General features: G+C 36.5%; 1 protein-coding gene and 1 pseudogene across 1 annotated transcript in view; one reads left to right on the forward strand and one right to left on the reverse strand.

Annotated features, from left to right (window-relative positions):
* Window positions 1-25,004, reverse strand: part of MAGI3 (membrane associated guanylate kinase, WW and PDZ domain containing 3) — a 239,918-nt gene that overhangs the window by 139,587 nt on the left and 75,327 nt on the right.
* On the forward strand, window positions 8,380-8,672 carry LOC129501200 (60S ribosomal protein L37-like; annotated as a pseudogene).

A 25,004-nucleotide genomic window follows, 5' to 3' on the forward strand; every position in this document is an offset into this window, starting at 1 on the left:
CGAGATTACCCCTGAAAATCCCAATGGACACAAACTAATCAAGGGTCCGTAAAAGGAATTTAACTTGCTAGTCAGAGAGAAATGAGATTGGAGGAGAAAAAATTTCAGAGCCTAAGGAAGACTCAACCTACTGTCGCTGGCTTTGAAAATGAAAGAAGGGGCCACAAGCCAAGATGTGGGTGGCCTCTGGAAGCTGAGAACAGCCCTCCATTGAAGAAAACAGGGTCTCAGTCTCACAAGCTCAAGCAACTGAACTCTGCCAGCACCTGAGTAAGCAAAGAAGTAGGCTCCCTGCTAGAGTCTCCAGAAAGGAAGGCAACCCCGCGATACCTTGGTTTTGGTCTTAGTGAGACCCAAACTAGACGTTTGAACTTCTAACTGAAAGATAATAAATGTTTGTGGTTTAAGCTACTAAATTTGTAGTCATTTGCTATAGGAACAGCTGGAAACTAAATATAAATAAAGCATACAGTCTATTGTACAGGTGATTGATGGGATTCTATGGAATATACTAGACTTGATCTGGGAAACAAAGCAGGAATGAGAGATTTGGGTTATGTGTAAGATTGAGGAATTCGCCAATCACAGTAACAAAATGCATGCTACAAGCTCCAGTTGCATAAGAATCAAAGATCAAGATAGAAGCTTACTTCTCCTTTTCAAAAATCTAAAGCTAAAAAATGCTGTTCTCATTAGTTCAAAGCTGCGAGCTTTGTAAAATGATTTTAATTTGCTAGCATAATTGAACTTAGTGAAACTCATCCATTTGTTTCTTTCAACGTGTGGTGTTCATTATTCTAGAATAATACCTCTATCTGAACAATTAAGATATATGGGAACAGATTCAGATGGTGAACTCTGAAGGCAGACCTAGCAAAGCTTATAAGCTTTTGGGGATCAAGTTAGTAGAGATCTTCTAAAAAGTCTCTCTAAATCCTTGTGTACTCTTTGCTGAGATGCACATTCTAGAGAGTAATACTCATTACTAACTAGAAAATGGATGCAGGAAACTCAGAAAATTAAAAACAAAAAAACAAGCAAGTGATTAGAAAGCATACTGCCAGAAAAGGAAAGAGAGATGTGTAGTCATACTTGAGTAATATAGGGGTAGTGACAATACCAAACCAGGTATCAGTAGATTAAGAGTTTGCTTTCAGATTCCCATTTTATTTAAAAGCCGCATAATGGGAATCAAGTCTCTTGTTCCTGGATTCCTTGGCTCAAGTACTTCTGGCTATCCTTCCCAATTAAACACACCATCTTTGAGTCTTAGAATGATACAACATGGATTCAAAAGCAGTAGAGAGTGGGACATCCTGCTTCTGTGTGAGAGGAAACACTGAGGAAGTTGAGGAGAGGAATGGAAGTGCATCTATGAGAGCCACCCTGTCCAATTCTTCTTCATCTTCCAGATCCTTGAATGATGAAATATTCCAGCCAAACCATTTATCCTGAACTCCAAGTTCGCATATACAACTGTCTACTCCAAATCTTCACTTGGATTAAACAGGTATCTTAAATTTAAATGATCATCTCACTCAAAATTGTCCAACCTACTTGCCTTTGTTAATGACAGCACTATCCTTCCAGTTGCTTGAGTCAAAAATCTTGATCCCTTCTTCTAATTAATTAAGCTCTCAGGCATGTGTGGTGGGAACAGCATGAACTCTGGGAGTAATAGACCTTGAGTTCAAATTCCAGCTCTTCTACTTCTGGATGAGCTAACTTTAGCCATTAAAACTCTCTGCATCCCAGCCACAAGGACCAAATAAGAAAACACAGATAAAGCAACTAAAGCATAATGTCTAACATACAACAGATGCTGAATAAATAGGAATTATTCATACAGTAGAAACTGATAATCTTCTAATATTCATTCCTCTCTTCCTTTTAAAAATTAACACCCTACATTTCCAGGCCTCACATGCAGACAGATGTGTCCATGTGACTAAGTCAATGGGATAGGAGCATAAAATATTGTATGTAACTTCCAGGTCATATATATATTTTTAAAGATGCTTGCTTTCTACCTGTTTTTACCCTAGTCACACAGAATATAATATGAATGTGGTGGTGTTGATTCAGATTCATCTTTTCTGGCAAGAACAATACCTTCCTTAGGGGACAATGGGACAAGATAAAAGAATCAGGTCCCTGGATGGCAGTGTGGAGCAGAACTGTGAACCCAAGTGCCCACCAACACAGAAGCAAAAGAAAAAACCAATTTTCTGCCTATAAAATGATAATGCCTACATGTAAATTCATTTTTACTACCTAGAGTCCAACTGACTCCTTCAACATATTTTTCAAGCTAAATTTTCCAGAATACCTTTACAAATGTATGAATCCTCAAAAGGTATGTCACTACTGAAAAAGAATAATGTGAAAAGGGGGGGGGGGAACAGCATATATGGGAATTTGTGGCAGCACGTTAAAAATGAAAAGGAATGTATCTTTTCCCTTGAATATTATACTCTGCTGCTTCATGACTATTCATTTGATAAGACTTATTCAGTATAATAGCATACTGGATTTTCAGTTAGATATAAAATAAAACTTTCAGTGGAAAATGTTAATAGAAAGCTGAGGAGAAAAAAAAACTTACATCCTTGTCTTTTCACTTTCCTCAAAAAGTGAAGTATTATAGGTCTGTGATTGAGAAGAAATTTTCCTTATTCATACAAGAAAGAAGTTGATTCCTGGGACCAGAATATAAGCATCCATTACACATTCCTGTTTTCCCAAAAGTCAAACAACAATTTTCACATATAACCTACCAGTGACAACATTTTCTATATACTTTTATAACCTGAAAAAAATTCACTAAAAACAGAAATATAAGAGCTCCTGCCCACTGAATGGGCAGAAACAGACTTTGATTAACAAACTTTAATAAATCTTAAAGTCATTAAAAGACTGCAAGTTCTAAGTAAATTTCCTTTATTCTAGGAAAGCAAAGGAATCTAAACACCAAAGTCCTCCAAGTCCAAGTGTTCCCAAGACTGATTCACACAAATTCTTTCATATCTTGAAAGTACTTAAAAAATAATGGGTGACCAAAACTATCTACCTTATACATCCTTAGCATAGTGGTTAAAAGTACAAACTATGAAGCCAGACCACCTGTACTGAAGTCATGGGTCCACCAGTCAATATTTATGTGTTTTAGGGCAAGTTACTTAGTATCTCTACTTCAGTTTCCTGTAAATGGTGATTATTAATAAAACCTGCCTCACTGATGAGCCAGAGATGCTGCTTCAAGGACTTCATGATTTAATTATAGAAAGTGCTCCAGAAAAGTGCTACGACAATATTGTCTTTCTAGATCTCTTGCTTCTTCCTTCTATGTGCACGTGTTTATCTATCACATACTGAAATATACTATGAAAGACACACACCTAAAGACCTGCAAAGTCACTTTCTTTAATCTAAAGTTTTAATTCTTCAAAAGCCTTTGGTTACAATTTCTAGAGAGAATTTATTTCATTCATTCAGCAACTGGTTACTGGGCACCTACTATGGCAGGTGCTGTAATGGTTGTGATGAAATAAAAAGATAAGGTCCTTGCCTACAAAGGAGAGCTCATTGTCAGAGCAGCACTGTCCAACAGAAATATGTGAGCCCCAACCTTATGCCAAATGTAGAATTCTAAATTTCCTGGGTGGCTACTTAAAAAAAAAAAAAAAGTAAAAGTAAACAGGTGAAATTATTTTAAATAAATGTATTTTATATAATCCAATATAGGGGCATCTGGATGGCTCAGTGGTTGAGCGTTTGCCTTTAGCTCAGGTCATGATCCTGGGGTCCTAGAATTGAGTCCCACATCAGCCTCCCCATGGGGAGCCTGCTTCTGCCTCTGCCTATGTCTCTGCCTCCCTCTCTGTGTCTCTCATGAATAAATAAAATTAAAAAAAAAACCAAAATACTAAAATTGTATCACTGCAATAGATTATATTTCAAATTATTAATGGCATTCCTTTTTTTTGGTAGTGTCTTCAAAAGTCAGAGTGTATTTTACACTTGCAAGCACATTCAATTCAGATGTTAAACTTTTATTGGAAATACTGATCTTTACCCACATCTCTCCATATTCATCCTATCATCACACTACAAAGCCAAGAATGATGCTATCTATCCAAGAAGCTACTAGCCACAGGTGGCTATTCACATTTAATATATATTAAGCAAGTTAAAATTTCAATTCTTCAGTCCCAGTAGCACACTTTAAGTGCTCACTAGCCAGTCATGGCTAGGAACTACTCTATTGGACACTGCAGGTCTAGGGAGAAGACAAATGTGCAACAATTATATTGAAATAATTTCTATAGCAGAAGTATCTGCAGGGCATAGAAAGAATATTTAAGAAGTAGCACCAAAAGAAACATTGCAGAGAGGTGAAATATCAGCAGAAATGCAAAGAATAAACAGGAACTTGCTAGAGAGGCAAGTTAGGAGACAATATTACATGTAAAAGGTATGCAAAAAATGAGCAAAGGCCTAGGAGCTTCAAAGGGTTTATTAGCAAAACTTTAATACATCAAGATTAATGAAGACATGAAACTAGCCAGGTCTTGGGCAGGGACCAAATCTCAAGTATTTTACAGTCCATGATAATAAGATTGCAGGATACTAACGATTTGTTGGAGGAAGCCTTTTGTCTCTAAATTTGTGGTGAAATTTAAAAAGAAAGAACTGTTTTGAAATGAGAGGAAAGGGAGAGAATCAAAGAAGCTATATAAATGTTAAAATACAAAATTTATGAGCATAAACATGTAAAATAATACTTTGGCAAATATACACCCTAAATAAGTTTAATCATTTTATCATTAACATTAAAGAATTTTTAAACAGTCAACTTTATAAATTTTTGAGATCTTGCTTCTTTGGAGAGTTTTAGAAGTTAGGTTTGGAAATTAGTCTGAAGGGACTTTTGAGAATGATGCTAAATAATATCTGCATCCAACAATCTCATTTAGTGAAAGCCAACCATGAAAATTTAAAAAGCCAAAAGACATCTGTATTGTTTAACTGCCACTAAGTTCTCAGAATATCAGTTAGGATTGTTTCAGAATGTCCTATTTTCTAAGCAGGCTTATAATATTGAGCTATCATATATAACACAAAGGATTAAGGTTTTATTTATTTATTTTTAAAGATTTTATTTATTCGAGAGAGAGAGAGAGAGAGAGAGAGAGAGAGAGAGAGAGGCAGGCCGGCAGAGACACAGGCAGAGGGAGAAGCAGGCTCCATGCCGGGAGCCCAACGCGGGACCTATCCCGGGGCTCCAGGATCACACCCCCGGCTGAAGGCGGCGCTAAACCGCTGAGCCACCTGGGCTGCCCCAGGGATTAAGATTTTAAAAATATATATATTTATTTACTCATGATAGACACACACAGAGAGAGGCAGAGACACAGGCATAGGGAGAGGCAGGCTTCATGCCGGGAGCCCAACGCGGGACTCGATCCCGGGACTCAAGGATCATGCCCTGGGCCAAAGGCAGGCGCTAGACTGCTGAGCCACCCAGGGATCCCCAGGGATTAAGATTTTAACACAAAATAAAATACAGAATATGAAAAGTTGTAAAGAATATGTTTTGATTTCTGTAAATCATAAAATAATGAAGTTGGCACAACTACGTATCACAAACAACTGAATATTTTCTAAAAATCATATGCCAAATCTAAGGCAGATAAGAAAACTTGTGACATGATCAGAGTCAACTTCGCTGGATATAACCTTTACACACTCTGAAGAAATATTATTTTTTAAGGAAACAAAACAATATCCAAAATAGTATTTTAAGTTCTTACTGCTCCAAACTGGCCCATTCAATAGATACTTAGTTAAATTAGTTTCTATACCAAAGGTTTTCAACACTTTTCTTCAATTTTCATTATTTATAATTCAAAACATAAAATATATTTCAGAACCTTTGTTCTTCACAATCCTAAGCAACATTCAAGAAAACAATAGCTAAATTCAAATTTTAGACTATTCTTAATTAAATGCTATTTCAGTTCATCTTATCATTCAGACAGTAATTGTTATAGTTCATACAAGCCCCAAAAGATAAGGAAATCTTGCTACTAGTACATTTCATTTAAGGTATTAAATATACCCCAGAAAACTGGGATTTGCCTAAGATTTCATTTTTTCTCTGTTGATTCATATAAAAAAAATAAGACAAGGCAAGCCAGTGCTCAGTGTTTTTGTCTCTAACACAACAAAAAGCAAGTAAAAATCCTACAGAGTTTTTTAACATCAAAAAAGGAAAAGAAAGAGGGGAGGGAGGGAGAAACTGAAGAGGGAGTATTCTGTTCCTTCCTAGAGAATATTAATATAGAACCTTATAATACGTAAGGTGCCACAATATCTCCCTAGCTCATATCCCAATTCTAGGTACTCCACTCACTTCTCTCAATCCCCTAACAAGGATTAGAAGAAACCCCCACCAACTATCTATCATTTCTCTGCTTCCTCTTCATAGTAAAATCTACTGACAAAGTTGCCTCTACTTTTTATCTCTACTTCTTTGCTTCAATCCACTACAAATGAGCTTTTTAGTCCTACCACCTCAATGAGACAGCTCTTCTCAAGGTCTTCAATGATTCCCATTTCTCTTTTTTTAAGTCAATGGTTAAAACTTCTCTGATCTCACTTTTTAAAAAAATTATTTCTCAGGAACCTTTGACCCAATTGATTACTTCCACCTTAAAACACTCCTCTGAATATCACAGGGCCCTAACTCACTGATTACATCTTCTCAGTAGTTTCCTTTCCTTCACCAAACTTCTAAAAAGCCTACTATGCCAGGGGTCTATTCCTGGCTCTTTCCTCTTTACAATTCAAACTCCCTTCCCAGGTGATCCTATCTAGACTTAAGGCTTCAAATACCAAAAATATGTTGATGGCTCTCAGACAAAATCTCTAGCCTGGAGATCCTAGAGCTCCAGCCTCATAGAGACAACTACTACTCTACATGTCTAATATGCATTTCAAACTTAACCCTTGGTAATGCCATCAGGGTGCCCAATATGCATTTCTAACCTAACCCTTGGTAATACCTTCAGGGTCTACTGGATCTGAGTTTTTTTCTTAAGTTTTTTTTTAGTAGTTCTATTTGTAAGGATTGATATTTCATGACTTTCTTTCCTAGAGGTCTTCCAAAGAACAAAGAGAAAATTTACTTTAAAAAATATTTTTTTTCAATTACCATATAGCTATATTGGACCCTTTTATAAATCAAAGATATATTATGGGACTTCAGTGTTTTTCCTACATCTTGCAATCTTTTCTAGTTCATCATCCTGGGAATTACTTCATCATTACTCATCAATTATTTCCAACTATACTTAAAACATTAAATAATAAGATAATGGATGAATGATGGACTCGTCTCGAGGGAGGATGCACTACTGTACCTTCAGTTTTCTTATTGCGTTATCCAAAAAGTATTGCCTTATCTTTCAAAAAGAAGTCTGGGGACACCATCATTGTATTCGTTTTGGGTTTCAGTGGACACAGCTGAGAATTCAGAATTTTTTATTATCTATCCATAATGGCAAAGAGATCAATAATGGCAAAGAGATCAATGGAGAAAAATACTTCACGATTATTAGATGTTGAGTGTTAATAGGCAGGTCACAGTAAAATTTCAGATAATGAATCTGCAAATGGCAATATTCCTAAAAATGAATTTTCTCAAATCTAAGAAGCAATGAATTTACAATTCATTTGCCAATGTATTTTTTAAGGAAAAAAAGGAAATACAGGATTTGTAGTCAATTCAATAAGGACTTTGTCATGTACTAGGTTACAAGGACCTGGACTATCCCATTTACCTAAAAGGATGTGTGGCAGTATTCTTTCATCTTTTATAATGTTTGTACAGCAAAATCTACTTAATAAAGCTCATATGTGTATAAATGCTACAGGCAGACACTTATACAAAGGTATACATACAGAAGAGAAGGAAACTTGTGATATAGAAATGAAAAAATCATTGGATAATCATTCTAATTGGGAACTTATAAAGTTAAAAAATAAAAATGCACTTCAATTGTTAATGGTCATCCTTTTTGAAGACAAAACATTAGCCATCAAAATTTTCAAAAGAAGTAATGATAAGCCAAAGCCTGTTAGAAGTGTATTTGAAATTAGTATGTATTTAATGTCTATGTTCCAGGTTTATCAATGGCAGTTGATGAGTAGTTAATTGTATTTAAAGACTTTTCTTATTTTGAATATGTATATGCTTTCACAACCAGGGAACAAATAAAAATTTGAGTCTGACTCCTAGCAACTTATCTTGTTGGATATCAACAAACTGATTCTAAAATTTATATTCAACTTTTTGGTCTTGCTGTTAGAAACAAGATGATGAAGGGGTCGTCGTCATTTGGAAAGCATCACAGTAAGATGTACATGTGTCGCAGTTGTGACACTCTAAAGTCTACCACCTTCAGAAGTCAATCTGTGGCAAATGTAGCTCTCCTGCCAAGCAGAAGAGAAAGTATAGTTGGAGTGCCAAGGCTAAAAGATGAAATATCACTGGAACCTGTTAAATGAGACCTCTAAAAATTGTATACCACAGAATCAAGCATGGATTCCATGAAGGAACAACACCTAAACCCAAGAGGGCAGCTGTTGCAGCATGTAATTCATTTTAAGGATTACAATGATTAGTCACACAATAAACATTCTGGTTTTATTTTATTTTTTTTAATTTTTATTTATTTATTTATGATAGTCACAGAGAGAGAGAGAGAGAGAGAGAGGCAGAGACATAGGCAGGGGGAGAAGCAGGCTCCATGCACCGGGAGCCCGACGTGGGATTCGATCCTGGGTCTCCAAGATCGCTCCCTGGGCCAAAGGCAGGCGCCAAACCGCTGCGCCACCCAGGGATCCCAACATTCTGGTTTTAAATAAATAAGTTAATAAGGTTTATATGGAGAGGCCAAAGATTCAGAATAGCCAACATAATATTGAAAGACAAGAACAAACTGACCAACTTCAAGACTTTCAAAGCTACGGTAATTAAGTCAGTGTGGTACTGGTGAAAGAATAGACAGATCAAAGGAAAAGAAGAGAGGGCCCAGAAATATACCCACATAAATATAATCAACTGATCCCTGACAAAAAGAGCAAAGTCAACACAAAGAAAAGAATAGAGTCTTTTTAAACAAACAATGCTGGAATAAGTGGGCATCAACATGAAAAAAAATTAATCGAGACACAGATCTTATACTCTTAACAAACTTCTAGAAGATAACGTAGAAAAAAAAGTCGAGATGGGTGTTGGGTTTGGTGATGACTTTTTTTTTTTAAAGATTTATTTTTATTTATTTATGATAGACATAGAGAGAGATGGGGGGGGCGCAGAGACACAGGCAGAGGGAGAAGCAGGCTCCATGCCAGGAGCCCGACGCAGGACTCGATCCCGGGACTCCAGGATTGCGCCCTAGGCCAAAGGCAGGCGCAAAACCACTGAGCCACCCAGGGATCCCCTGGTGATGACTTTTTAGCTATGACATCAAAAGCCCAACCAAAGAAAATATTGATTAAACTGAAGAACTGGCTTCAATAAAATTAAAACTTTCTCTTCTGGGGATCCCTCGGTGGCTCAGCGGTTTAGCACCTGCCTTTGGCCCAGGGCGTTATCCTGGAGTCCCAGGATGGAGTCCCACATCAGATTCCCTGCATGGAGCCTGCTTCTCCGTCTGCCGGTGTCTGTGCCTCTCTCTGTCTCCGTATCTCTCATGAATAAATAAATAAAATTAAAAAAAAACTTTCTCTTCTGTGAAAAACACTGTCAAGATTATAAGAAGACAAGCCACGGAGTGGGAGAAACTATTTGCAAAAGACATATGTGATAAAAGCCCATTGACCGAACTATACAAAGAACTTTTAAAACTCAACAACAATAAAATAACTCCACTACAAAATGATCCACAGGCCTTAACTGATAACTCACTCATGAAGATATACAGATGGCAAGTAAGTATAGGAAAAGATGCTCAACATCATATGTCACCACAGAGACACAAATTAAAACAATGAGACACCACCACCAAATGCTGGTGAGGATGTAGACCAAAGGAATTCTTATTAACTGATGATGGGAATACAACAACATGGCATAGCCACTTTGGAAGAGAGTTTGTAGGTTTTTTTACAAAATTAAACATACTCTTACCATTCGATCCAGTAACCATGCTCCTTGATATTTACCTAAAGGACTTAAAAACTTATACCCACACAAATTGGCCTAAGCATGCAGGTTACCCATATAAATGTTCAGAGCAGCTTTATTCGTAACTGCCAAAACTTGGAAGCAACCAAGATGTCCTTCAGTAGGTGAATCAGTCAACTGTAGCACATTCAGATAATGGAATATTATTCAGTACTAAAAAGAAATGAACTATCAAGCCATAAAAAGATATGGAGGAACCTCAAATGCATATTTCTAAGTGAAAGAAGCCAATCTGAAAAGGCTACATCATGTATGATTGCAACTATATAACATTCTGGTTAAAGGGCTTTTATATATATATTTTTTATACATGTTTTTTGCAAATAGTTTCTCCCTCTCTGTGGCTTGTCTTCTCATCATTCTGGAAAAGGCAAAACTATAGAGACAGTAAAAAGATTAGTGGTTGCCAGGGGCTATGGAGGAGGGAAGAATGAACAAGCACAGCACAGAGTATTTTTAGGACAGTGAAAATACTCTGTATGACGCTACAATGTTGGAAACATGCCATTGTACATTTGTCCAAATCCATAGTATATACAACACTAAGAGTGAACCCTAAGGGGAATTATGGAATTTGAGTGATAAATATGTCAATGTACATTCGTCAATTGTAACAAATGTACCAATCTGATAGGGAATGTTGGTAATGGAGGAGGCTGGGGCTGAGTGGGGTTTGGGGGCATATGTGTTACCTCTGTACTTTGCTTTACTATGAACCTAAAACTGCTGGGAATAAAAGAAGCATTTTTTTTAATTGAGTTTGCTATGTTTAAATTCTTATTAAAATTTCTAATAAAGTTATTTTCATTATTCCTATACATGTACTTCTGTACTTTGTAAAATAACTTAAAAATATAAAGACCAAAAGTAAAAAGGGTACCATGGATTCAGCTGACAAATGATGATGACTATATTCCTTGGTATACAGAGGGCTAATATGGCCCAAATGGAGAGGAGGTCCTCAACTCAGACTTCCACATCCAACTTCTAGACTCGCCTAATTCAGCAAATAGTGCCACTATGCACTTAATTACTGACATCAAACAATCAAGGTCATCCTTGACTCCTTCATACCAGTCCAATCTCTCCATCAATTTCCACTGGCTTCATTGTTTGAATCTCCACCGCTCCCATAGTGATTGAAGCCACCACTATCTTACCCTAACATTAGCAACAGCAACCTACTTGGTCTTCTATCTCCCATTTCTATTGTCCTCTTGTCTTTCTTCCACACAGAGTATAAACTTTGAAAAACCCTCTAGATGTTTTCCATCACATTTTTAAAAATCCCAACTCCTTCCTATGGCTCACCAGTTTCCATGTGACCTGGCCTCTGGCTATTTCTCCAACTTATCTCTCATTCCTCTTCCCCTTGGCTTTCAGTCCTTGAACATACCAACTTTATTGTCACCTTGTAGTTTTTTTTCTGCTGGGAATGTCCTTAGAGATGGCCTTTGTGGTTTCTCATCTTTACCCTTCAGGTATCAATCCAAAAGTCACCTCTTCAGTGTAGCCTTCTCTGACTCTAGCTAAATGGCTCTCACCATACCCCATGATCTTCACAATCTACCAAAACCTATTTTATATTCTCCACATTTATTAATATTACCTTACTGATAATAAAAATGATCCTATTTATGTATATGTGTATTATCTATCTGCCCACACACAATCTTCTTAAGAGTAGAAACTAGCATGAGGCACCTGGGTGGCTCAGTCAGCAGAGCCGTCTGACTCTTGGTTTCAGCTCATGTCATAACCTTAGGGTCATGAGATAGAGCCCGTTGTCAGGCTTCACACTCAGTGCAGAGCCTACTAGAGATTCTCTCTCTCTCTCCCTCTCCTTCTGCCCCTCCCTCTTACCTCCCTCCACCCCCACTTCAGCCCCCCAACCCCCCATGTGTGATCTCTCACTCTAAAATAAATAAACTAATTAACTAATTAAAAAATCTTTTTAAAAAAAGAATAGAAACTACTTTTCTCACCACTCCATTCCTAACACCAAGAACAAGAGCTAGCACTTACTAGGTACTCAGTAAATACTGGCCATTTAAACAACAAAAGGGAATCCACAAAAGTTATTCCTTGCTGAGGACAAGATAAGAAGTGTATATATAGGTCAGCACACTACCTCCACACCAACACTTACTCAGTTTTCCTTACTGTGTAAGGTACAGAAATGTCTGTATATCAATCCATTATTGTCATACAGCCTCATACTCAAATGGACTCCATCTATTTTTAGGATAGTATGGATATAATTTTTAAACATTAAAAATGTTTAATCTGCCTGAGTCAAATAGGAAATTACAAATATGTAATATTTCTTACATTTGTAAGATGTAAGATTATTTGTAAGAAATGAGAATAACATCTCTGCCCTCCTCCAAATTCCTTTCCCCAAAGAAAAGTCTGTTTATAAATATCAAGCAAATGAAAAGCTGCCAAATTTTGATCTCTCCCAACATTCACATTGATTTAGTTCCATTGAAAAGAAAAAATATGGCTCAGAACAACATAGGGAGTTGGTTGGTTGGGCTCTTTCTCCTCCCCTAACTCATGATTGCAGATAGCCTGGCAGCAGACACAATTCAGTAAGTGCACACGAGCTTGGAACACCTTTGGATGAATCAGCTGAAAAACATCTGTACTATCAGAAAAACAACCTATGGCATTTGCTCTACTCCGTGAGTAAGTGACATTGTCATTGTTTTAATTCTCAACATACTAGCTGTTACGAGTATCTAGGTATTTCAAGAAAACAGTGTTAGTGTACTGAAAATATTCAAGACATCTCTTCTTTTGAACTTTTGATGGAAAAGCAATGTAAAACAATAATCCTATGAACATATTTATAAAAAGTGATGGATTCATTAATCAAAACCAATCAATGATAACAGCATTTTATGCTTCCCCAAATTAGTGAAACAAGAACTGATAGAAGCACATCAAACTAGTGACATCCTAAAAGCATGGGTAGGTGAAACTTAAAATGTCTGTTACCCAACATCAATACTACCTTGAAATTAAAGACTATAAAAAGAACTGCATTTTTAGCCACTGGCTGGCTGAAGAACACCAGTGAAGAACACCAGGCTGAAGAACAAGCAAAGGTAGTATGACACAGGAGGGGCAAGTCTCCCTCTAACATCACAAGATCTCTGGCCCAATGAGTGGAGTTTGATAGTAATTCTTGCTACTAATAAACAAAAAAAAAGAACTGCATTTTAGATAATGAAAACAACATACTTTATCTTTTGTATTACTCCTCACTTTTCAGTAAAAGCATACTTCCTTTTAAGCACATCTTTCTTTTCAAGACAGGGCCCAAAGGAATTAAAAGCTGTCTTCTGCAGATCTTATGCCTTTAAAAAAAAATTTAAATCTAACTATATATAGGACAAAGCCCTTGCTATCTATAAAATGTAATGTATCAAATTCTACTTTCTCTCCTGACTTACATTCATAATTTGAAACTAAATTCTGGGGCATAACCCCCATTAAATTCCTCAATCAGTAGACAAAAGAAAAGTATGTTCAGATTCCTACTCCGATTACATCTTGGCCACTCGTAGTCATTTGAAACGATTTTTTTTCCCTCCCAGCCCAGCTGCTGAGATAAGCTCTGGTCCCCAGAATTGCCACCCTTCTCCTAATATTAACCTCTTCTTTACCAAAGCTATAGGGATGTTTAAAAAGGAATAAAGACTGAAGGAAATAAAGGCACTAATCTCTGTCTATAGAGAGAAACTAAAAGGTAGTTTCTCAGCAGCTGCAAATCACAAGGGTTCAGGTTAAAAGGGTCACAGACTTTGAAACAAAAAGGAATTTTGGGATCAGTCTACCTACCTCATTTTACAAACAAGGAAAACCAGAAAATACTCCATATAAAATGAACTCCCTAACTGGGATGCCTGGGTGGCTCAGTGGTTGGGCGTCTACCTTTGGCTCAAGGCATGATCCTGGGGTCCTGGCATCAAGTCCCATATAGGGCTCCCTGCAGGGGGCCTGCTTCTCCCTCTGCCTGTGTCTCTGCCTCTCTCTGTGTCTCTCTCATGGAAAAATAAAATCTTTAGGGAAAAAAATTAATTCCCTAATTGAACAATTCCTTACAATTCCTTATCTTAGATGAAGAATATCTACTGGAAAATGAGAAGATCAGAAACTTTACAATAACTTGCTTCAGAAGCATATCCCACTTTTCATTTATTCAGCTAGCTTCACTGTGAACTTGATTTGTATGTAGTGCAAGTGAAAGCATTTCATTCACCCCACAGACATACCTAGAATGCCTACTATGTGAAAATAGCTGGGGTGGGAGCAGGTACAAAATTCCCAGCCCTCAGTGAGCTTACATCCTAGACTGGGAAAAGAGAAAGACAATAAACATAAGAAATCAGCAATAAATGAAACATAGTGTGTGAGCTGGTAGTAAGTGCTATGGAGAAAAAAAGCAGAGAAGAGAAAGAGGGAGTAGGGTTGGGGGCTGGCAGGGATTTAAATATAGTAGTCAGGGAATAGCCACATAGATGTCTGGAGGAAAAATACTACAGGGAAGGCAAGGTCAAAGTCCCTAAAATAAAAGCCTGCCTGGAATGCTCAAGGAAAGGCAAGGAAGGTAATACAGTTGGAATGCATGAAGCAGAGAACAGCAGGAGGTGAGGTCACAGAGGTATGAGGAGGCCAGATCTTGTAAGTTCCTGCGGACCACTATAAGAACTCTGGTAAGATGGACTTACTCTAAGTAAAATGAATATTATACAAAGTATTAAGCAGGAGACTGATGTGATTAGACTTAGGTTTTAACAAAATGACTCTAGCTACTGATATACGGAAGGCAAGTGTAGCATCTCAAAACCAGTAGAAAGTCTAGAACAATGATCGAAGCAGAAGATCATGGTGGCTTGGACTAGTGGAGTAGCACTGGAATAACAAAAGGTCACTGAATTTTGGATAACTTTCTGGAAGTGCAGCCGATAGGATGTGCTGACAAATTGGACGTGGCAGATGAGAGAAACCTATAAATATATAATATATCGTGATACATACAATATAGACATTACATGCAAAATAGACTGCATCCATTTGGATTGTATATTTCAAGGAGTTTGTATGTATCTATGAAACCACTGCTGCAATCAAGAAGCAGATCATCTCTTTCATCTCTAAAGGGTTTCTCATGCTCCTTTTCAGTCCCTAGGTAGGCAGTGATCTGCTATTCCCTGTCACTGTAAATCAGTTAGCAATTTTTAGAATTTTATATAAATGGAATATTAACAGTATAAAAGTATTTGGAGTCTGGCATCTTTTATTCAATATAATAATTCTGAGATTGATTTACACTGTTGCATGACTCACTGGATCATCCCCTTGTATTCCTGAATTGTGGTATATGCCCTATATAGTTACACCACTTTTTATATTCCATTCATCCACTGATGGACATTTGGGTTGTTTTCAGTTTGGGTCTGTGATACTGTGGTATAAGAAATACATATTTTCAGGGCGCCTGGGTGGCTCAACCAGTTAAGTATCTGATTCTTGATTTTGGCTGAGGTCATGATCTCAGGGTGGTGACATCAAGCCCCAAGTCATGATTTACACTCACCACAGAGTCTGCTTCTCCCTCTCCCTCTGCTCATCCCCCCACTCATGATCTCTCAAATAAATAAATAAAATCTTAATATATATATATATATATTTAAGACCTGAAAGCAACTTTAAATGTCATCAATGGATAAATGGATGTGGTATCTATATACAACAGAATGTTACTCAGCCAATAAAAAAAGGAAATCTTGCCATTTGTGACAACATGGATGGACCTTGAGGGCATTACACTAAGTAAAATAAGTCAGAGAAAGACAACCATATAATCTCATGTATATGTCAAATCTAAACAAAGAAACAAATCAAACTCATAGATACAGAGAACAGATTGGTGGTTTCCAGAGGCAAGAGGCAAGGAGTTGACAAAATGGATAAAAAGGGTCAAAAGGTTTAAACCTCCAGTTATAAAATAAATAAGTCATGAGGATGTAATGTGCACCATGATGACTATAGTTAATAATATTATATTGCATATTTGAAAGTTGCTAAAAGAGTAAATCTTTTTTATTTTTATTTTTATTTTAAAGATTTTATTTATTTATTCATGAGAAACACAGAGAGGAGAGAGAGAGAGAGGCAGAGGGAGCCCGATGTGGGACTCGATCCTGGGTCTCCAGGATCACACCCTGGGCTGAAGGCAGCACCAAACCGCTGAGCCACCCGGGCTGCCCAAGAGTAAATCTTTTTTTTTTTTAAAGAGTAAATCTTAAAGTTCTTATCACACACACAAAAATTCTATAATTATGTACAGTGATAGATATTAACTAGACATTGTCATGTGATCATTTTGCAATGTATACAAATATCAAATCAATATGTTGTGCATCGGAGACTAACATTACATGTCAATTATACCTCAATTAAAATATACATATTTTTGGAACTCCTGGGTGGCTCAGTGGTTGAGCGGCTGCCTTCAGCTCAGGGCACAGTCCCAGGGTCCTGGGATTGAGTCCCATATCAGGCTCCCTGCAAGGAACCTGCTTCTCCCTCTGCCTGTGTCTCTGCCTCTGTGTGTCTCTCATGAATAAATAAATAAAATCTTTTTAAAAAATACATATTTTATTGGTGTTCCTCCAAATCCTGGCACAAAGCTAAATCCTTAGAATTTTTTGAGGGATATGGGTGACAGGAACATCTGTTATTTGTAATAAGCCCTCTCTCAACATATCTGAGTTCATGTTAATATAGTGGCTGCCATGGGCTCCTTGATAGCTACAGAATGGGGGTTGGTTGCCAGAGGAACCAACTATATGAGTAAAGGTTTGGAACTACAGCCCTAACCCTGACATCCAGGTGCTGGAGACTGAGTTTGACCACCAATAACCAATGATTTAATTAATCATGCCTACATAACAGAAGCTTCCCAAAAACCTTAAGTGATGAGGTTTGGAGGATTTCCAGATTGGTAAACCTATCTACGTGTCAGCAGGATGGTACACGCCAAACTCCATGGGGAAGGAAGCTCCTGCACATGGGACTCCCAGATCTCCCACACCCCTTCAACTGGATGTTTGTATTCTTTATAGTATCCTTTATAATAAACCAGAAATAATATGTAAGCCTCTCACAGAGGTCTATAAGCCATAATATAGCAAACTATGGAAACTGAGAAGGAGGTTAAGAACCCCCCGATTGATAGTCAAGTCAGACTGAAGGGTAGATAACCCATTACATGACCCACTACATGTGACTGGCGTCTGAAGTAAGGGGGCAGTCTTGGGGGCCTGAACCCTTAACCAGGAGGTCTGTGCAAACTTGAGGATAGTGTCAGAACTGAATTAAATTGTAGAATTCCCATTTGGTACCTGCAGAGAATAAGAGTATTTATTGCTTGATATGGAAAAACCACATTTGGTGTCAGAAGTGTTATGAGTAAAGAACAGGTCTTAGTAGTAAGGGTTAATGTGGATAAAACGGATACAAACATTTATAGACCAGTTTTTGAGTGAACATATGTTTTCATTTCTCTTGAGCGAATAATGAAATAACTGGATTGTATGATTAGGCATATGTTTAACTTTTTAAAAGAAATTCCTGGGCAGCCTGGGTGGCTCAGCAGTTTACCGCCGCCTTCAGCCCAGGGCATGATCCTAGAGACTTGGGATCAAGTCCCACATCAGGTTCCCTGCATGGAACCTGCTTATCCCTCTGCCTGTGTCTCTGCTTCTCTCTCTCTCTCTCATGAATAAATAAACTCTTAAAAAAATAAAAAATAAAGAAATTGCTGAACAGTTTTCTAAAGTGGTTGTAACATTTTACATTTCTACCAGCAGTTGATGAGAATTATACATCTTTGCCAACACCTGTTATTGTCAGGTTTTTAAACTTAGCCATTCTAATGGAGAGAGAGAGAGAGAGAGAGAGAGATTGAGAGAGAGAGAGAAAGAGAGAGAGAGAGAGAGAATCCCCTTGGGGGTCTTCATTTGTATTTACCTGATAAGTAATGATATCAATCATCTTTTCATGTGCTTACTGGCCATTCATATACCTCTGTTTTATGAAGCTAATTGCCTGACTTTTTAAGTTTCTTTTTCATTATTATTATTTTAATATTATTGCCACCCTGCCAGCTTTAAATTTCTTCTCAAAAGCATGTATTAATTTCATACATACAGTGAAATGTCTTTCTAGGCTTATTCAGATATGTCTGTCTATTCTTCAATATGTTGTTTAAATTGTTTTTTTTAATAAAACATGGTATTTCCATATCATTTTTATAAAAAATGGTAATATTATTTCTTCCTAATTACTGTTCACTGAAAATTGTCTTTGTTTTTGTCCTTCCAAATGAACTTAAGTTCTCTAGTCAAATTTCAAAAGAAACACTTTGGAATTCTGGCACAATAAATATTAACCAATTTTGGAAGCACGCCTATTTTTATTCTGTCATCCCATTCAGGATCATAATATGACTTTCTATTTAGATTTTCTTTTATCTTTCAGCAAAATTTTATAATTTCCTTCATTGATTGGCCTTATTTTCATCAAGGTATTCTTTGATGCTATAGTAAATAGTGCATTTCCACTACATTACTTTCTTATGTTATAGAAGTCACTAACCTTTTTTTTTGTTCAACTTCAACTTGCATATTAATTCACATCTATTCTAAGTTTTTCAAAGATTTACTATAAGGAATAAATACTGAGTTTTATCGAACTCCTCTGGCATTGGCTGAAATAATCATGTAGTTTTCATATTTGACCCCCTAACCACATGCATTTTTTTTATTCAATGGAGAAATTCTATCTGGTTATGACATATTATTCTTTTAATATTCTGTTGAATCTGATTTGCTAGAATTTCATATTGGCTTCTCATAACTGAACTAGATCAATAATAACTACTTTTTGGTGCTTTGTCAAATTTGATATTGGCACAGAATGAACTGGATAGCTTTCCATATGTATATAGGTATACCATGAAACAGTTTAATATAGAAAATTACTTCTTGGAAAGCTTGGAAGAATGTGTCCATAAATCCATTTAGGTTTTGTTTTGTTTTGTTTGGAGAAAATGGGTTTCTAATTCTTATAATTAAAGAAATGGAAAAGTTACTTGATTATGAAGGTATTTATTTATCCTGCAAGTATTTGTTGAGTACCCATCTATGCAGTAGGCACTAAAGTTCCAATGGTGTGCCAAACAGCCATCAATGTTACCCTCAAAGAGACTATAGTCTCGTTCGGAGAAAAGAGACACAAATAATCAGAATCATTATTAACAGTATTAACTATATGAAGAAAAGGTATGGGGAACTATGAAAACATATGACATAAATACTCAAACCAAGGTTTTGAAGATTAAGGGATAGTTTCCCCATGGACACGAAATTTTGAGTTGAAACCTAAAGATACATAGAAATTAACTGCTCAAGACAAGGGTAACAGCATTCCAAGCAAAACTAATAGGATGTACAAAAGTCCTAGAGTGAAAGAGGATAGTGTATGCAAGATCAACAGAAAATAGGTCTGGCTAGAGTGCAGGAACCAAAGGAGTAAGGCTACAGGGCTAGAGAGGCAGGCATGAGTCATACAGGATTTGAAGGCAAGTAGAAGCTATCTTTACCTTTTGAAGAATGGAAGCCAGTAAAGGGAATTTCAAACAGAGGGGTCACAATCACATTCTTCTACTTTTGTAGTTGATTTTTATGGCTTACGTTTGCTAGGAAATTTTAGATTTCATCAGGATTTCCAAGAATAGTACCACAAAACTCTGCATAGTGGTCTCATAATTTTTTGATCTCTTCCCAATTTACAGTATTCCTTTTTATTTTAAATTTTTTTTGATGGAGAATAGAGCAAAGCGGCAGAGGGAGAGAATCCTTTTTTAAATTTTACGTTCAACTAATTAACATATGGTATATTAATTTCAGAGGCAGAGTTCAGTGATTCATCAGTTACATACAATACCCAGTGCTCATTACATCATGTGCCCTGCTTAATGTCCATCACCCAGCTACCCCATCTCCCCATTTTCCTCACCTCCAGTAACCTTCAGGTTGTTTCTTAGAGTTGAAAGTCTCTTATGGTTTGTCTCTAATTTCGTCTTATTTTATTTTTCCCTCCCTTCCCCTATGATCCTCTGCTTTGTTTCTTAAATTCCACATATGATTGTAATCATATGATAATTGTCCTTCTCTGATCAACTTACATCACTTAGCACAACAGGCTCTAGTTCCATCTACATCATAACAAATGGTAAGATTTTTTTTTTGGATGGCTGAATAATATTTCATTGTATATATACATCACATCTTTATCCATTCATCTATCGATTGGCATCTGGGCTCTTTCCATATTTTAATTATTGTGGACATTGTTGCTATAAACACTGGGTTGCAGGTGCCCCTTCAGATAACTATGTTTGTATCCTTTGGGTAAATACCTAGTAATGGGATTCCTCAGTTGTAGGGTAGCTCTATCTTTAACTTTCTGAGGAACCTCCATACTGTTTTCCAGAGTGGAGGAGGAGAGAGAATCTTAAGCAGGCTCCACACCCAGCACAGAGGCCAATGTGCAGGGCTCAATCTCACAACTCTGAGATCATGACCTGGGCTGAAATCAAGGGTCAGACATTTAACCAAATGAGCCACCCAGGTGCCCCCTAGTATTCCTTTTTAGTTTGTAAAGTCATTTCTTTCTCTTTTCCTCCATTAGATTTGTGATGGGTTGCTCTATTTTATTGGAATTTTGTTAAAAGTCTACTCTGGACATTACTTTAATGAATAATTAAGATAGAAATTCCTGCCATATTCATTGGGGATAGTGAGGGAAAAAACTGTTTCATGTCCTTAAGTAAAACTTCCTCACTGAATCTTTCTCATCTTGGGTTTTCTTTTGTCTTATTTTTTGTTTCTCCCTCATCTTACATTAACCTCCTTATTTTTTGGTCTTTGTCATTTTGTTGAATTGGCACATCACGCTAGAGGTCGTATAATCCTACTCAAATCAACAGAGGAAAAAAATACACAACTGTGTTTGTGACTCTCCTTTTGTCACTATATAATATTAAAGCAGTACTTCTAAGAGACTTCCTGTATCAGAAGCCACTGCAAAAGGCTTTGGTATACTCTTAAACATGAGAAAAAAGAGAGAGAGAGAATATCTTTATTGTCTAGGTAATACTCACAGGACTGCATTTGCATCCTAATATCTCTTAATAGTATATAAAAAGAGGTCAAATAATTAAAAAATAACATTTTCAGAAGACAATCAGATTTCAGTGCATGAGTATGTGTATGCATAGAAACTAATCTAGTAGAATTAATACATCAATACTTGGTTAAATCTGACATCCTCTTGGAATAGTTGTAGAGAGATCTTTTGGAGAGGTTATCAATCCTCAAGACAGATTTCAGATTAAAATTTTTCAAAGAGGAAGTCAATGGTCTCAAAATTTCAAAATGAATTGATGCCAAATGACTTCACTGCACTTTGATTCCCAAATAGAATCCCTTATGGCTACATACTTTGACTACCTAAAAATTGCAGCACCAGATCTCCAGGATTGGAACATTATTATAGCTAGTGCTAACTATACTCAGTTTACCTCCTGTCTCTCTTATTCCTTCCTCTTCCTGAAAGGGGAAGGTGGGAGCAGTAAGCAAGGTCCTCTCTTTGCAAGAAAAAGAGAAATCAAGGCAGTTAATGCTCCTGCTCAGGAAAGAACGACACTGTGATCTCTCTCTCTACTCTGTAAGGAAAGACTATCCCTCCAGAGGGGGGGGAAATGGTTTCAGTACCTCTCTAATTGGCTATTTTATGAAATGGAATACTTTAGAATCTTTGTTGTGAGCTAAGAAAGTAATCATGAAGAAATATTCATTATCCATCCATCCTCATTTCTGTTTAACCAGGTGGGGGACTGACAATGAAGGATGGGTAGAGAGGAAAAAGTACTGTGGACAGACACACTGCCCTGATAATTAAGATCATGTTTATTTTTCCTATGCATTTATTTTCTCTGTAGAAAATGTACAAAAATAGAAAAGAAAACGCTGGAGAATAAAAACCACCCACAGTCCCGCTATACAGAGGAAACAATATTTGGATGATTTTCTCCTGTCCATGCTATATCACCAAGAGATTATACCTGCTTGACTGTACTGCCCATCTCCATCTCAAAAAATATCTTAAGTGAGGTCTATTTCTTTATGAGGGACAAAAACCTCAAGCTGTTCTTATAGTATTCTTCATTATGACACTTTCAGGAAAACTGGGGTCAAAAAGTGAGCGTTCTGGAACATCATAAATGAAAGAGTGATATAATTGCATATGTGGGAAATTTCTTGAAAGTCTGTAATACTGCCTACAAATTTTTTTTTGAAGATGTAAAAACCTATAGAGTTTTGCCTATTTTCTAGAAAAATATACATTACAAAAAGTATTTCAAGAAGGTAAAGACTATCTGAAGATACTGAAAGCCAGAGACTGGAAAAAATAGTCACTTATCTATATACCCTCAAAGTCATTTAGGATGAGTTCATCTTTAGAAGTTAAAGCCTAAAATAACACATAATCCTTATATTAAGTTAATCAGTTCATTCTGTAGACTGACATAATCCTGATAACAAAACTTAAGAAAAGCCTCCCTAAGTACAAATGCCAAACCAATTTCACTCCATACAGATACATTTTTCTTCTAAAAAAAAATCAGCAAATTGAATACAAATATTAACTGAATTGATTGAAAGAAGTAATATATTTGCAGATAATCTACCCAGAATTTCCAAGTTATTCTAGATGGATTTCCTCCCAATTGTTTAGAAATTATAACCCCCCAAAATATAAATCCAAACCCCAAATCTTCTAGATAGGTTATCCTGTCTCTTAACATTATATGACTTAAGAATTGAAGTCTAAACTCTCTCTCTCTCTCTCTCCCCACCCCCCAAATGTAATACAACACTTACAACCAATTCATTTCCTGCCCCAACACGAGACTGAACAAGGGAACTCATGCCCCTGTGATGTCCCTCTCATCATCAATCACGATTAGCCCCTCCTTACCCATTTTATTTGGCCTAGGCATCTGTTTCAGCACTGATCCTTTACCAACCAATATGTCACATTATTGCCACCTGCCACTGCAAAATGTTCTTTTTCTTTTAAGCAACTAATGTAACATTACAAAATGCATATGGATTGGGTACCTGGCTGGCTCAGTCAATAGAACACGCAACTCTTGATCTTGAGGTTGTAAATTCAAGTCCCATGTTGGGCACAGAGATTACTTAATGAAAAAAAAATGTTTTAAATGCATTTGGATAATACCATAAATCATTACTTTAAAAGAAATGAGAGGGGGTGCCTGGGTGGCTCAGTCGGTTAAGCATCTGTCTTTGGCTGGGATCGTGCTCTCAAGTTGGGATCAAGCCCTGAGTCAGGCTCCCTGCTTAGTGGGGTGTCTGCTTCTCCCTTTGACCCTCCCCTTTCTCACTCTCTCTCTCAAATGAATAAAATCTTAAAAAAAAAAAAAAAGAAAGAAAGAAAAAGAAAAGAAAAGAAAAGAAAAGAAATGAAATGAGGGTTATCTATATGAAAAACCATCACAATTATCCCAAGCTGGCATGTTATAACAACCTAAAGGCTATGGTGCTAGTTTTCAGGACACTGTACCTTTTTTTTTTTTTTTTTGACACCGTACCTATTAACAGAAGAGGGAAAGAATATAGATGTACTACCACACAGAGATTATCAATTAAAACAACTTTTCCTATCCATTATATAAAAGAATACTGACAGTTCTGCTCTTACGACCTCAGGGACACTGGTGACAGGTAATATTAAAAAGGAGAAGCATGGGTTGAAGTCTGCCAGGCACTCAACTCCCAGCTTGGGTAAAGAAAGGGTCTTTATTACAGTAATGATGTTACCCCATGCACAAGGCCTATTTTAATATTAAAACTTAATCTTTATTCTTATAGACATCCTCAAAAAATGTGTGAGAAAATAAGTTGAATTAGCTGTATATGCTCACACAGAAAATCAACAAGAAGCCCAACTATGACTTTTAGCACAAAGAACCATTCAAAGTACTCTCAAAGCCTTCTCTCCACCCTAACTGCCTTTATAGAAGCTTCTTGGGTCTATCTCAGTCCAACTGAAGAAAATGATTAGAAGCATTATTTGCTCATTCTTTACCAGTATTTAATTACTTAAAATACAGTGAATACTACCAAAACCAGCACAAAACATATTTCTTATTATAGCTTATTTTCACTTCATTAAAGTTCCACTATCCATTTATGTCAACCTATTAAAATGCAACATTTGCATATTTTTAAGACTTAAAATGCTATTTCAGTTACACTTCTAGCCCTATTAGAATCAATGTGAATATATTGACAAGATAATTGTTCACAATCAACACGAACAATGAAACAAAAAGCAAGTGTTCTGTGAGCTTAAGCACTTATGCCTTAGATGTATAAAAATAGTAGTTCTCATATTTATTTAGGTAATGGAGTACCAGAAACATGAAACATTTACATGTATATTTTTAATGAATATTTAATTTTATATATCTGGAGCTGGTGTAATTAATAGGTTTCAATTGTTTAGTAATAGTTATAGAAGAAAATGTAAATTTAGTTAGTTTTCTGCAATCTGGAAAATAATTATTACCTTCATTAAT

This window comes from Nyctereutes procyonoides, unplaced genomic scaffold, assembly GCF_905146905.1.
Source record: "Nyctereutes procyonoides isolate TBG_1078 unplaced genomic scaffold, NYPRO_anot_genome, whole genome shotgun sequence".
NCBI classification, from domain to species: domain Eukaryota; kingdom Metazoa; phylum Chordata; class Mammalia; order Carnivora; family Canidae; genus Nyctereutes; species Nyctereutes procyonoides.